Here is a 15,351-nt window from a genome sequence, read left to right on the forward strand (position 1 = left end):
TGTATGTATATATGTACACCACCAAGTTTTAAACTCGAACCCATTGTCTTAATTTCTGCTCATCTTTTAAATCCCATACTAGATATTTCCTCCTCTTGAGAGCTTTTCCTTGATCTTTGAAGGATAGGAGTTAATTATCACTTTGAGGTATTGCCATAGTGCCCTCTGTGTATTCAGTCACAGCATCATCATTCACTCAGTTAATGACACTAGAAACGCCTTAGATGTTTGCCTTTCCCTTGTTCTCTGTGTCTATTTCCATAACATTTTTGTATCTGTCAGTCTTCATTACCACTATCTTACTATAGGACCGCATCTCTCTTTTTTTTTTTTTTTTTAAACTTAAATTACTGTTTCTTACATATCTCATCATGTCATTTTCATGTTTAACCTCCTTCACTGGCCTTCAAGATAAAATTCACTCTCATGAAAACCCTTTATAGGCCTTCTTTTTTCTCTCATTCTCCAATGTCTACCCTATGCATCCTATATTAAACTCTTTCAGGTCTCTATCTAAATGGACTATGCTTTCTTGTTTCTGTGCTTTTGTACATCTTGTTCCTTGCCTTTCTTTATCTGTCTCATTTTCTATTTATCATTAAAGTCTTGCCTCCAGTGCCAATTCCAATAGGAAATCCTCTTTGACCTTTTTTCTTCCCAGTTTCTTTCCCATTTCCCCTCAAGTTAGGTGCCTTTTGTACATGCCTGTCGATACTGTAACATTTATCTCACTATTTTATCTCTATACTCCCAATATCTAGTCCAGTTCCTGGCATATGGAAAGTGGTCAGTAAATACTAAATTACAATACATAAGCATTTGATTGAATTTCATTTTCTCCTTCTCAGAAGGCCATTTTTTCTAGTTTGCCACAGGTGTTTTGCTTCCGACTTGTCTTCTAGGGTGCTAACAGCCCTAACTGTAGTTTATTAGTCGTAGACTTGTCTCATTGTCATCCCATTTTACTGCATATGTTGACTTAGAACTTATACTGCTGTGTGTTCCTGGAGTGGCAAATGAAGTAATACTACATGGCAGTTAGATTGCATCCTTATACAAATATAGATTTAAATAGGGAAAAAAGCCACAGAAGCACTTTGATTCATATATATTAATTTGATTTTAGCAGCCATACTTTGCAACTGTCTTCTAAAAACTTCTTTTGAATCCCTGTTTGTGCAGAACATCTAGCATAGTTATTAGAATAGAGATAATGAATTTTTCATTATTTTTCTATCAAGAAATTAATATAGAAAATAAAGTCACTGTTATGTAGTGGTTAGCATTTTAAGCTCTGTAGTCAGACAGATATGGAATCCAGCCCTGACTCTTCCAGGTTGTTTTTTTGGTAAGCGGTTTTACTTCTTAAGGCCTCCATTTCCTTGTGAAAGTACCTACATCATAATGTTGAAAGGATGATATGAGGTGATGCTTATGAAGTACTTGCATGGTTCCTGGCTCTTAACTAATTTTTAACTACCAGCAAGATTCAGTCAAGTTTTTTAGGTAGTAATTTCTCATTTTAGTCACAAAGACTTACTATTCAGAGTAAATAGTTTGCATAGCTAGTATTAGCTATGGATAATGTCTAAATGATCCTTGCTTTAATTGTATATTATTAATACATGTTAATCAAGATTTTGACTTCATGTTAAATATGTTTTAAATTGTTTTGATTTTATCTGTATATTTTGTGTTTCATGGAGGATGATTGCAAAGTAAACAATAATATTTTACCTTATATTTTATATGAGTGAAGTTTTAGAGGTCACTCTTTTCTCATTTAAAGCTTAAATTTTAACTCAAGATTATATTTTATATAGCATGAAGTTGTTATTTGATTGATCACTTGTTCCTGGTAATTAACATAACTGACTTTTTTAAAGTAATAAGATGTATTTTTAGAGCAGTTTTAGTTTACAACGAAATTGAGCAGGAAGTACGGTTTCCATATACCTGCTGTCCCCACACATGCACAACCTCTCCCGCTATCAACATATCCTGCACCAGAGTGGTATATGTGTTACCATTGATGACCCTACATTGACAAGCATTAACACCCAAAGTGTAGTGTACATTGGGATTCGCTTTTGGTGTTGTATATTTTCTGGGTTTTTACAAACGTGTAATTGATTTTTTAAAAATCCTGTCTGAAAAAATCTTTCATTTGTGCATTTAATCCATTTTAATTTCATGTATTTACTTATTTATTAGGGCTTAAATCTCATCTTTCTTCTCATGCTTTCTATTTATCCTGCCTAGTCTCTGTCCTTTTTTCCTTTTTTCTTACCTTTTCTTGGATTGCTTAGTTTTTGTTTGATTCTTTTTCTGTATTAGAAGTATGTTGTGTTTATATACATACATATATATACACACACACCCCTACCTAAAGACATTGTCTTGTATAGTCAGTGTTCATCTAAACTTTACCGATGTATTTATCACTGTTTTGTTCTTCATTTATCCTACATCTCTGATTTTACCTCTAGTAAGATCTTTTTGCCTAAGAATACCCTTTAGAAATAGCCTTTTAGTGTGGGTCTGTTGGTAGTGATGTCTTCCAGTTTTTGTTGGTCTGAAAATAACTATTTTGCCTTCATTCTTGAAATATTTTTACTGGTTTTATTTATTTATTTATTTTTAAAAATTCATTTATTTTGGCTGCGCTGGGTCTTAGTTGGGGCATGCGGGATCTTTAGTTGCAGCATGCGGACTCTTAGTTGCGACATGTGGACTCTTAATCGTGGCATGCAGACTCTTAGCTGTGGCATGCGAACTCTGTAGTTGCAGCATGCATGCAGGATCTAGTTCCCTGACCAGGGATTGAACCCGGGCCCCCTACATTGGGAGTGTGGAGTCTTACCCACTGGACCACCAGGGAAGTCCCTTTACTGGTTTTAGAATTTTAGGTTGGTAGTTATTTGAAGATATTATTTTACTGTCTTCTGACTTAAATTATTACTGTTGACAAGTCAGCTGACTCTGTAGAAAGACAATCTTGAATGGAGCAAAAGCAATATTTAGAGATTAGATAACTGAGAATATTTTAAAGCAGATGAGCAAGATGAGTCTATAGATTCATGAAGGCCAGAGAATTCCAAGTAGGATGAATAAAAAGAAATACTCACCCAGACACATGATAATGAAATTTCAGAAAATCAAGGCAAAGAGAAATTCTCAAAAGCAGCCAAAGGGGGAAAAAATATATTAGAAATAAAAGTTAAGAAAGAAAACATTCTAGGCAAATACCATCTGAAAGAAAGCCGTATTATATCAGACACAGTAAGTAAAATTTAAAGCAAAAACAATAACAGGAAATAAGGTGATTGTTTCATAACTATAAAAGTTTAAAATCACTACGAACATATAGTAATTCTAAATTTGTGTGCATAATAACATACCCTCAAGACAGATAAAAAATTGACAGTACTTTTAGGAGATATGGCCAGATCCACAAATTATAATGGGAGATTTCAACACACACATGTCTTAGTAATAGAACAAGTAGATAAAAATAAAACAATATAAAACAGAACATATAATGTGGGTATAGAAAAATTCAGTGGGATTGACAGACTTGACCTAATGAGCATGTAACCTCCTAACATTTGCAGAATGTATGTTCTTTTTAAACATGGACTTTTATAAAAATTGACCATGTTGGGTCATAAAGCAGGCCTCAGCAAATTTCAAAGGATTGAAAGAGTTTATGTAAGACTGACATTGTTTCTTCCTTAAATGTTTGGTAGAACTCATGGGTGAAACTTAAAGGATTGGAATCGTATGGAATATGTTCTCTGACCACGGTGGAATTAAACTAGAAATCAGAAACAAAAAAGATAGTGCAAAAGTCTCAATGGAAATGAGAAGACATTTTTAGATGAATGATAGTGAAATTGCTACATAGCAAAAATTTGTGAGATAAATCTGAAACAATATCTAGATGGAAATTTATAGCCTTATATACGTATATAGGAAAAGAAGAAAAACTAAAACTTTATAAACTGAACATCTATTTCAGTAAGTCAGAAGATGAGCAGAATTAACCACAGAAGGAGGAGAAGAAAGAAAAGAGCAGAAATTTTGATACAGGAAACAAACATACAATATAGAGAATCAACCAATCCAAAAAAGGTGTGTGGGGTTTTTTTGTGGGTGAGGGGGACTAATAAAATTGGAAACAAGAAAGAGAGAAAAGACAACCATTATCAGGAATGAAAAAAGGAATGTTGCTACAGAGTCTACAGGTATTTAAAAGGAAAACAAAATATTGTAAATGACTTAAATTTAAAATTTTTGTGAAATGGTTAAATTTCTAGAAAGATACAACTTAACAAAATTGACACTAGAAGAAACAAAATCAAATAGTTCTGTAACTGTTAAAGAAATCTAACCTGTAATTAAAATCTTTGATCATAGAAAACTCCAGGTACAGAGGACTTCATCTATGAATTCTACCAACCATTTAAGGAAGAAATAGTGCTAATCTTTTAAAAACTTTTGAAGAGTAGCTAAGGCAGAAATACTTCCAACTTATTTTATGTAGGCCAGCACAGTCTTCTCAAAATTCAAGAAAGACTGTACAAGGAAGGAAAGTTATAGTCTAATATGGCCTTTAAAAGTAAATGCAGAAAAAAAAAAAAAAAGTAAATGCAGGACTTCCCAGGTGGTCCTGGGTGGTTAAGAATCCACCTGCCAGTGCAGGGGACACGGATTCGATCCCTGGTCCGGGAAGATCCCACATGCTGTGGAGCAGCTAAGCCCGTGCACCACAACTACTGAGCCTGAGCTCTAGAACCCGCGTGCCACAACTACTGAAGCCCATGTGCCTAGAGCCTGTGCTCCACAACAAGAGAAGCCACCGCAGTGAGGAGCCCGCGCACCACAAGGAAGAGTAGCCCCCCGCTCACCGCAACTAGAGAAAGCCTGCGCACAGCAATGAAGACCCAATGCAGCCAAAAATAAATTTAAAAATAAATAAATTTTTTTAAAAAAGTAAATGCAAAAATATTAAATAAAATATTAGCAAACCAACAGGTAATATATAAAAATGATAATTTATCAAGACCAAGTTTGATTTCAGGTATGCTAGGTTGGTTTAATATAAGAAAAATCAATGTAATTTTCTACATAAAGGGAAAGATTATATGATCATCTTAATAGATGCCAAAATATATAAAATTCAGCATTGATCTGTCTTTAAACTCTTAGCAAACAGTAGAAGATAACTTCTTTAATCTACAGTATACATTGGTTTTTCTTTTTGCTTGCACGTCTGCATGCTGTGCTTCTGAGTCACCATGCCCCTGTGTGCCCTCTTTCTTCCTCCTGGCTTCTTTCTGCTGCTCCTGTTTAACCAGGCTTAGATGTTACCTCTTCTGTGCCTTCTCCCAGTTTCCTTCAGATAAAAAATTTTTTTCTTTACACTGTGTACTCATAGCTGTATTATCCAAGATAGTCACCTTATTTTAAGGTCAGCTAATTAGCAATATTAATCCCATTTAATCCTTGGCCTTTAAACATATTCACAAGTCCCGAGGATTAGGATGTGGCATTTTTGGAAAGTCATTATTCTACCTACACAATCTGCCCTCTGACCCAAGATGCACATCTTTCCCACATGCAAAATCCATTTATCCTATCTGCAGAGTCTCAACTTCATTACAGCCTTAACTCCACATCTAAAAATCTTATCTAAATCTCATCAATTTAAACATTCTAAATCTCATTATCTAAATCAGTTATGAGTGAGACTCTGTGTATAATCCACGCTGAGAACAATTCCTCTTAATCTGTGAACCTCAAGAAACAAGTTATCTCTTCCCAAAATACAGTGATGGGGACAGGCATAGGATAAGAGTTAGAGACATTTTCCATTCAAACAGAAAAATATAAAGGTGTCACTGATCCCAAGCAGTTTCAAAATCCATCCAGGCAAACTCTGGTTTCAAGGTCTGGTAATAATTTTTCTGTAGCGTGTGGCTCTGCAAGTTTCTGTCCTCTGAGCGTTTTTCATGAAGATTTCTTTTTCATGAAGGTTAGCCTGTATTTGTTGCTGAGTAGCTTTTTCAACCAGTTTCTTGTTTGTAGAGTTTTGAGTGTTCGACAGCCTTCCATTTTGTACTCTCTCTGTCCCTTAAACTCCAAGCTAGTAGTGTTTCTGCTGGTATAAAGTTCTCAAGAATCTTGTGGATCTTTCATGTATGACACAAGGATTCACTCCATTAGACAAGAGGATCCTCCATGATTCTTTTCTAGATAGTTTGATTGCTATTTTTGGCTTCTGCGGAGAAGGCTAAGAGGATCTATGAGTCACCCACTTCATCTTTTTAAAGACTGTTTATGTGATGAATATCCTGACTTCTCTGGAGTATTAGCAAAAGGTTGTCCAGCTACATCCTCCTTTTTAAGAGCAGCTTTGACCATGAATCTCAATTTTGGTGTATTTCGTACTCTGAACAAGATGAGAATTTCTTAAAACATTAAATCCTGGGGGGTTTTTTGGTTGAACATGTCTCCCCTTCAGTTTACCTCTCTCTTCTTACATTGTAACATAAGCAGTGAGAAGAGACCAGTCCACACCTTCAACACTCTATTTGGAAATCTCCTAAATTCATTTCTTACATGTTTGGCTTTCTGCATAACTATAGGATACAGTTTTGCTAAGCTTCCTTTCATAATAACAAGGATTCCTCCAGTTTTCAGAATATGTTTCTCATTTCCTTCTGAGTTCTCACCAGTGGCACCTCTACTATCTACTGACGGTCCATTCATGACAGTTTAGGTGTTCTCTGAGGTTGTTTGTGTTTTCCGTACTGTGCTCCTCATGGAATTCCTTGCATCCTCACTTGGCAGAGTTGTTAACATTCGTATTTCTGCTAATAGTCCGTTCAAGGCAGTCTAAGGTTATTTTTAAATCATGCTCCTCAAAATTCTCCTAGCCTCTTGCCCACTGCCCAATTCCAAAGCCGCTTCCACATTTTTAGGTGTTTATTATCGGAACATCCCATTTCCAGGTACCAAGATCTGTAGTAGTTTCCTACTGCTGCTGTAACAAATTACCACCAATTCAGTGAGTTCAAACGACACAGATTTATTATCTTACAGTTTTGGAGATCACAAATACAAAATGGGTCTCCCTGGGCTAAAGTCAGGGTGTTGTCAGGGCTGTGTTACTTTAGAAGAGAACCCATTTCCTTGCCGTTTCCAGCTTCTAGAGGCCCTGCTTGGTTCGTGATCCCCTTCCATCTGCAAGCCAGCAGTAGCAAGTCAAGTCTTTCTCATGTTATGTCACTGTGATTCTGAGATGTCTGGCCTTCTCTCTGCATTTAAGGCCTCTTGTAATTACATCCCCAAAGGGTAATCCAGAATAAATCCCTATTTCATTTATTTAAGATTTTTTTGATGTGGACCATTTTTAAAGTCTTTATTGAATTTGTTACAGTGTTGCTTCTGTTTTATGTTTTGGCTTTTTTGCCGCGAGGCATATGGGATCTTAGCTCCCTGACCAGGGATTGAACCTGCACCCCCTGCATTGGAAGGTGAAGTCTTAACCACTGGACCACCAGGGAAGTCCCTAAATCCCTATTTTAAAGTCAGCTAATTAGCAACTTTAATTCCATCTGCTATTTTAATTCTCCTTTGCTGTGTAACTTAGCGTACTCACATGTCTGAGGATTAGGATGTGGACATCTTTATGGGGCCATTACTCTACACACCACACTGGCACTTGGTGTAAGTCGTTAGTTCTCAATTCAGTTTTTATTCTGCTGTGAACATTGGGCTCTTCAGAGGCAGACTAGTTTCATCCTTCCCACACACCCCCGTTTCTTTTTCCCAGTGATACTTAAAAAAAAAAAAATTTGAGGTGAAATTTGTATAACATACAAGTAGCCACTTAAAAGCATACAGTTCAGTGGCATTTAGTGCGTTCACAATGTTATGGAACCACAACCTCCCTTTAGTTTCAAAACATTTTATTCACCCAGAACACCTAATGCCCATTAATTAATCACTCCCCATTCCTCCCACCCTACATCCTCCTGGTAACAAATAATCTGCTTTCTCTATGTTTGTTTTCTCTATGTCTGTTTGCCTCTTCTGGATACTTCATTAAAAAGAATCATACAGTATGTGTCTATCCTTATGGCAGTACCACACTCTTTTGATGAATATAACTTTGTTTTAATTTTTGAAATAGGAAGTGTAAGTCCTCTAACTTTTTCTTTTTCAATATTGTTTTGTCTGTTTGAGGACCCTTGCATTTCCATATGAATTTAAGAATCAGCTTTCCTATTTTAGTAAAATGGGTGACGTGTATTTTGATCAGGATTACATTGGGTCTGTGGATCACTTTGGGGAGGATTGCCCTCTTAACAATAGTAAGTCTTCTAATCCATGAACACAGAAGTCCTTTCATTTAATTAGTATGCTTTCATTTCTTTAGCAATATTTTGTAGTTTTTAGTGTGCAAGTCACCCTGAGTTAAATTTATTCCTGCGTATTTTATTCTTTTGGATTCTATTATAAATTGAATTGTATTCTTTTTTTTTTTTAATAGTTTTACTTTTTTTTTTTTGTTTGTGCCGGGTCTTATTTATTTATTTATTTATATTTTATTTTTGGCTGTGTTGGGTCTTCATCTCTGTGCGAGGGCTTTCTCTAGTTGCGGCAAGCGGGGGCCACTCTTCATCGCGGTGCGCGGGCCTCTTCACTATCGCGGCCTCTCTTGTTGCGGAGCACAGGCTCCAGACGCGCAGGCTCAGTAGTTGTGGTTCACGGGCCTAGTTGCTCCGCGCCATGTGGGATCTTCCCAGACCAGGGCTCGAACCCGTGTCCCCTGCATTAGCAGGCAGATTCTCAACCACTGCGCCACCAGGGAAGCCCTGAATTGTATTCTTAATATCTTTTTTAGATTGTTCAATTGCTGGTGTATACAAACACGTCTGATTTTTTTCCAAATCATTTTATTTATTTATTTATTGGGCTGCGTTGGGTCTTCATTGCTGTGCGCGGGCTTTCTCTAGTTGCGGCGAGCAGGGGCTACTCTTCATTGTGGTGCACCGGACTTCTCATTGTGGTGGCTTCTCTTGTTGTGGAGCATGGGCCCTAGAGTGCGGGAGCTTCAGTAGTCGTGGCACACGGGCTTAGTTGCTCTGCGGCATGTGGGATCTTCCCCGACCAGGGCTTGAACCCATGTCCCCTGCATTGGCAGGCGGATTCTTAACCACTGCACCACCAGGGAAGCCCAACACATCTGCTTTTTGTGTGTTGATCTCATACCCTGGAACTTTGCTGAATTTATTAGCTCTTGTTCATTTTTTGAGATTTTCTACATACAGAGTTAAATCATCTGTGAAGAGAAATAGTTTTGGTTCTTCCTTTCAAATTTCAGTGCATTTTATTTCTTTTTCTTACTTAACTCCTCCGGTAGGACTTCCAGTACAATATTGAACAGCAGTGGTGAAAGCATTCTTGTCTTGTTCCTGACCTTATGGGGAAAGCTTTCATTCTTTCACCATTGAGTATGATGTTAGTTGTGGTTTTTTAAATAAATGCCCTTTATCATGTTAAGGAAGTTTTCTTCTATTTCTAGTTTCTAGTTTTCTAGAAAACTAGAAAAAAACTAGAAACTTCTATTTTTTTTTTTTTTTAGGGCTCTTTAAAGGCAGAGTAGTCTCATCGGCTTCCTCCCTCATTTAAAAAAATCTAATCTTCAACATGTGGTTCATAGTTAAATGTTCAATAAAGGTTTGCTAAATTGTACAAATAAATGGGCTTGATCCTTTTTTTTTTCCTAAGTGCCTCTAACAGTTTGTTTACCAGAGCTTGTATTCCTTAACTCTGAGGCTTCAGGGTAGTTTCCTGCTTAAACAGAACTTCTTTAAAGAATTGAATATCAAATTTCTTTGAAATATGTATTCCTTGTTTTCTGTTATTTCTACGGTTACTTCTGCAGACATCCTACATTTCTATTAAACTCTTGTAAAACAATTTTTGAATTAAAAATAAAATTCTCATTCATTCATACTCACTGTGGCAGGTTATCAGGGGTTAAGTTTTATGTTTGAGTTTTACATTTCTTGGCTTTTTAAATAGTTTTACATTAATCTACTGAACAGCTTTATTTAAGAGCTTTAGCATGCTCCTAATACATGTACCTAAATGTGTAATAAAATATTAATATTCAGCCTGTAATAGCAGATATGATTCATATACGGAGGGACTGGACTTTATCTTTGCACTCTCTGTGATTAAGAGATTTGCTAAGTAATTTAAGCAACTGACTTGTTTAAGGGGGTGGATGTTTTTTAAGCATCTTAAAAAAAGCACATCATAAAATAAATTGATGTGGCAATTAAGTCATTAAAATTAATATTTTCCTAGCTTAGCTCTTTTCATATATGTAATAAAATCCGGTTTCTTTAAAGAAGATCATCCTCAATTAATTGTATCTAAATACATTTACATTTTATCTAAAAGTATTTTTCATTAATGGAAGTAGACAACAGAAATATCTAAAACGCTAATACATGTCAGGTACTTTCTGATATGGAAGTGCAAAGAAATGTAAGAAATGTCTCTTGCTGTTTGGGGGTTTGCATTCTGTTTGGTGAGACAGAAATAGGAATTCTTAAATTGGTATCTTTGAACTCCAAAATTATGTATATGTGAAATTTTCTGGAGAGAGTGTTTATAAATTCCTTTAGGTTATTTTTATTTTTTATTTATTTATTTATTTTCACACACACACACACACACACACACACTGTATTTTATTTTTACAAGAGATAAATAAACTGACACCAAGCATTGTAAATGGATGACCACAACAAAAGCAACAATGATTGCAATTACCAAACACGAAACACAGTCATACTATGTCATAATATTGACATTCAGTCCAGTAATCCTCCATTGTAACAGCTCCTTTACTTTGCATTGAAAATTGATTTGTATATTTTTTGCCTATGAATCCTTGTGGGATTTTTTTTTTTATTATTCAAACAGAAAGTCACAAAAATTATAATCATCCTCATCGGTTCACTCAGTCCCATGTAATTAATTCTTTTTTTTCATCTTGATGTTTTGTTAGCACTTTTATGAATTCATCAGTTTTCCATTAGAGTTCTGAAAATGCTTATTCATTCAGTTCCACAGTATAGTCAGTTACCAGAAACCTGTACTTGTCAGAGTCTTTTCCATGAATTCCTTGAAGATGAAACCCTTTTATAGAAACATTTTTGCAAAAGCATCAGAGTACACCCAGAACTGTCTGTAAATGACAAAAGACTTAAAAATGACCACGGTTAAAGATTTCATGAAAGTTCATAATAATGCAATTGACAAGGAAATTTTGTTATTTCTGAGATATACATTTTAAAGTAATAACTAGAATTATGACTTATAACATTATACCAGAATATATAAGATTTTTAGAAATTTCATGTAATGTCTGAAACATTATATTAACATATTTCCATACAAATAACCCAAAGAAAGTTTAGTATTAGTTGTTTTGTTTGTTTGTTTGTTTTATACTGCAGGTTCTTATTAGTCACCAATTTTATACACATCAGTGTGTACATGTCAATCCCAATCGCCCAATTCAGCACACCGCCATCCCCACCCCACTGCGGTTTTCCCCCTTTGGTGTCCATATGTTTGTTCTCTACATCTGTGTCTCAACTTCTGCCCTGCAAACCTGTTCATCTGTACCATTTTTCTAGGTTCCACATACATGCGTTAATATACGATACTTGCTTTTCTCTTTCTGACTTACTTCACTCTGTATGACAGTCTCTAGATCCATCCACGTCTCAACAAATGACTCAATTTCGTTCCTTTATATGGCTGAGTAATATTCCATTGTATATATGTACCACAACTTCTTTATCCATTTGTCTGTTGATGGGCATTTAGGTTGCTTCCATGACCTGGCTATTGTAAATAGTGCTGCAGTGAATGTTGGGGTGCATGTGTCTTTTTGAATTATGGTTTTCTCTGGATATATGCCCAGTAGTGGGATTGCTGGATCATATGGTAATTCTATTTTTAGTTTTTTAAGGAACCTCCATACTGTTCTCCATAGTGGCTGTATCAATTTACATTCCCACCAACAGTGCAAGAGGGTTCCCTTTTCTCCACACCCTCTCCAGCATTTGTTGTTTGTAGATTTTCTGATGATGCCCATTCTAAGTGGTGTGAGGTGATACCTCATTGTAGTTTTGATTTGCATTTCTCTAATAATTAGTGATGTTGAGCAGTTTTTCATGTGCTTCTTGGCCATCTGTATGTCTTCTTTGGAGAAATGTCTATTTAGGTCTTCTGCCCATTTTTGGATTGGGTTGGTTGTTTCTTTAATATTGAGCTGCATGAGCTGTTTATATATTTTGGAGATTAATCCTTTGTCCGTTGATTCGTTTGCAGATATTTTCTCCCATTCTGAGGGTTGTCTTTTTGTCTTGTTTATGGTTTCCTTTGCTGTGCAAAAGCTTTGAAGTTTCATTAGGTCCCACTTGTTTATTTTTGTTTTTATTTCCATTACTCTAGGAGGTGGATCAAAAAAGATCTTGCTGTGATTTATGTCAAAGAGTGTTCTTCCTATGTTTTCCTCTCAGAGTTTTATAGTGTCCGGTCTTACATTTAGGTCTCAAATCCATTTTGAGTTTATTTTTGTGTACGGTGTTAGGGAGTGTTCTAATTTCATTCTTTTACATGTAGCTGTCCAGTTTTCCCAGCACCACTTATTGAAGAGGCTGTCTTTTCTCCAGTGTATATCTTTGCCTCCTTTGTCATAGATTAGTTGACCTTAGGTATGTGGGTTTATCTCTGGGCTTTCTATCTTGTTCCATTGATTTATGTTCCTGTTTTTGTGCCAGTACCATATTGTCTTGATTACTGTAGCTTTGTAGTATAGTCTGAAGTCAGGGAATCTGATTCCTCCCGCTCCGTTTTTTTCCCTCAAGACTGCTTTGGCTATTCGGGGTCTTTTGTTTCTCCATACAAATTTTAAGATGATTTATTTTTTTTATTTATTATTTTTTTAAAGGAAAGAGGTCTTTATTTATTTGTTTATTTATTTTTGGCTGCATTAGGTCTTCGTTACTGTGTACGGGCTTTCTCTAGTTGCGGCGAGCGGGGGCTACTCTTCCTTGGGGTGCGTGGGCCTCTCATTGTGGTGGCTTCTCTTGTTGCGGAGTACGGGCTCTAGGCGTGCGGGCTTCAGTAGTTGTGGCACACAGGCTCCGTAGTTGTGGCTCGCGGGCTCTAGAGCACAGGCTCAGTAGTTGTGGCGCACGGGCTTAGTTGCTCTGCGGCATGCGGGATCTTCCCAGACCAGAGATCGAACCCGTGCCCCCTTCATTGGCAGGTGGAGTCTTAACCACGGCGCCACCAGGCAAGTCCTTAGGTTATTTTTAGATATCCATGATTGCAAAATGGTAAGTCACTGCCCAAGAAAGTCAGTAGCCCAGTATTTAATACTGTCTGTGAAATCTGGTTATTGATGCTTTAAAACCAAGCAGAGAGAAATTAATATATATATATACATATATATTTTTTTTACTGTTTATTTGAAGTTTTATAGTAGTAATAATCAAAATGCAGTAAGGAAATAGCAAAGTTCTGCTGCTGCTGCTGCTGCTGCTGCTGCTGAAAGTTACCATTAACCTTTAGTGAGAATTGTATGTGTTTCATATTAGGATTAGACCTATAAAATAATGCTCTGAGGTCAAAGCTTTTGAAATCAATGAAGTATCACTATACTAAGTAAATTAGGGAAGGGAGTATTTGTGTGCATTTGCTTTAGCTATAGGGATGTGGATGATTTATATTTGAACCACAGCACAAACATATTAACAACTGGAACTAAATGCTAGTAAATAGCAAATATGCATTACATTATACTACAAGATTAACTAAACAGTATTCAACAAACTAAGTCATCATGGAGTTAATTGACATTGATTTATTATTAACTCAGAAGAAAAGTAGCTATTGAAAACTACTACCAACTCAAGACAACAAAATATCTTCCCTCCAAATTGCAGAAATTCCCAGCCATTTGTGTGTGTAGTAGCTGTACAGTTTTGCATGATAGCCAAACTTCTTAGTTTAGAATACAGTATCAAAAATTTTAGGAAACTAAGTTAGTCATATGAATTTTAATTTATGAATACTAAATTTAGCTATACTTTAACTCAGTAAAAACCAAACTATAGAATTGTATTTTATTCCTGTATAGAAACAAACAAAATATTTACATATTTTTAAAAAATTAGTTCTGAGCCCATCCTATGGTCTACCAGTGGGCCTAAAACCATATTTTAAGAATAGGAAGTTATGATATTGTTATACAGGTGATTTCCATTGGTGGCATATATGCCAATCCAGAAGCTATTTGCCAAAATTCCTATGGCTTTACTTTACTGGGCTAGTTGAGATATTATCGATTTTAGTTTTCAAACCTCATTTTTTAAAAATATCACCTTACCCCCTTCTTCTTTCATTCCATCTGCGTGAATGTTTCACATTCACAATGCAACATTTAGTTCTCTGAATTTAAGCAGCCGCTGCAACTATACTGCTATATTCAGTATAATAAAATCCAGTGGTTGTATTAACCTAAGACTGGGTAGAGAGATTTAATTTTAAATGTTTATTTTTTCACTCTTAAGATATTTCTAATGGAATACTAACTGAATTTCTTGGAGGTTTTTTGTTGTTTCATTTGAATACCCTTTCCTTAGAATTAGTAAATTTAATAGCATCTAGCTAAAGGGAAATAGCATTTATACTGAATGTTGCTGAGGGGCCTGCACCAAGCATAAATAAGTCATACTTGGGTTAGGAGCTTAACCAAATACACCCAGAACACATAAGTAAACAAACAAGGGCTTGAATGTGATAGATAAAAGCAATTTTTTCAATATTGGTGTATGAAATGGAAGTTGTTTTGTTGGTGAGTGGTTTTTTTTTCTCTCTCTTTCACTTTAATGATACAGAATCATTTTTTCTTAGGAAATGTTATAATATGTATATGTCTTGTTATGGTTCTACATACATTAAGCTACAGTTGAACCCTGAACAACATGAGGGTTGGGGCTCCACCCCTCCCACAGTTGAAAATTGATCACATAACTTTACAGCTGGCCTCTGTATCTGCAGTTCCGCATCCACAGATTCAGCCAGCTACAGATCATGTAGTACTGTAATATGTATTTATTTTTAAAAATCTTAGTATAAGTGGACCTTCATGGCTCAAACCCTTGTTGTTCAAGGGTTAGCTGCAATTATTTTTCAAATTTATATAGGAATATTTGAAATTAATAATAAAACAACCATAAAGTA

At 35.8% G+C, this 15,351-nt stretch overlaps 1 protein-coding gene across 2 annotated transcripts in view; it reads left to right on the top strand.

The window, feature by feature from the left end:
• Positions 1–15,351, top strand: part of TLK1 (tousled like kinase 1) — a 154,293-nt gene that overhangs the window by 106,373 nt on the left and 32,569 nt on the right. The gene's annotated exons all lie outside the window — the stretch shown is intronic.

Source organism: Balaenoptera borealis, assembly GCF_965194805.1.
Source record: "Balaenoptera borealis genome assembly, chromosome: 6".
Taxonomy (NCBI): Eukaryota; Metazoa; Chordata; class Mammalia; order Artiodactyla; family Balaenopteridae; genus Balaenoptera; species Balaenoptera borealis.